The sequence below is a fragment of the Cetorhinus maximus genome, unplaced genomic scaffold, assembly GCF_964194155.1.
Source record: "Cetorhinus maximus unplaced genomic scaffold, sCetMax3.hap1.1 HAP1_SCAFFOLD_745, whole genome shotgun sequence".
Taxonomy (NCBI): Eukaryota; Metazoa; Chordata; class Chondrichthyes; order Lamniformes; family Cetorhinidae; genus Cetorhinus; species Cetorhinus maximus.
The window spans coordinates 24,596-25,441 of NW_027596687.1; the positions used below are offsets into that span (position 1 = coordinate 24,596).

At 45.4% G+C, this 846-nt stretch overlaps 1 non-coding gene across 1 annotated transcript; it reads right to left on the reverse strand.

Moving 5' to 3' along the window:
- Positions 1 to 444: 444 nt before the first annotated feature.
- trnal-aag (transfer RNA leucine (anticodon AAG)) lies at positions 445 to 526 on the reverse strand. Its single transcript has one exon. It is a non-coding gene; the product is annotated as a tRNA-Leu (tRNA).
- Positions 527 to 846: the final 320 nt, after the last annotated feature.

Below are 846 nucleotides of genomic sequence, written 5' to 3' on the forward strand. Positions count from 1 at the left end.
TTTGTATTCTCCACGGGCTTCATCTGTCCCCAGCCTTCTAGCCCTTACAAATGCTTCCATTTTCTTTTTGACTAATCTAATAATTAACTCCATAGGCACCTTATCAAAATCAGGAATGATGAGAACTGGAGCTGGTAGGATTTGGAAGTCTGTGAGGAGACCCCACAGGATTCCAACCCCATCCCCTTATCCACTCCACCGTGAACACAGGACCCGCACTGACGTCATTGCTGTTTGTATAAAATCATAATCGGCTACATTCAGCATGTCGTTCACAAGCCGACTCTCTGGAAGAGGAACTCAACTACTATAATTCCACGCCCTACCTTTTCCCCACAGCAACTCATATTTATATTGTCTCTCCTCTTTCTTCTTGACAAAATGCAGCACAGGACGCTCAATTTTCGGTGGTGTGTGTTTGTCCAAATGCGGCTGCTAAATGTTTAGCAGCGGTGGGATTCGAACCCACGCCTCCGTAGAGACTGGAGCCTTAATCCAGCGCCTTAGACCGCTCGGCCACGCTACCACATCGGTGCAAATTATTAATCATCTCCTTCATTAGCATTGCCACTGAAATAGAACAAAAGCAATGAAGTCGGAATTGACCATTCGGAATCGGGATCCAGCTCCGTCAGTTAATCAGATCATCCTGCACTTTGTAACAAATAGAAATCATCTCCACTCAAAAACACAGTGAGCCGCAGTGAAGGGTTGGCACCATTTAAACTGTCATTCAACTGGTCTGGTTCCGAATCTCCTGCTAGAAATGGCAAGTAAACCTCTCACTGAATTCATTCCGGGTCTTGACTTCAGAAGGACAGGACACAAGGTAACAAAGTACATTTC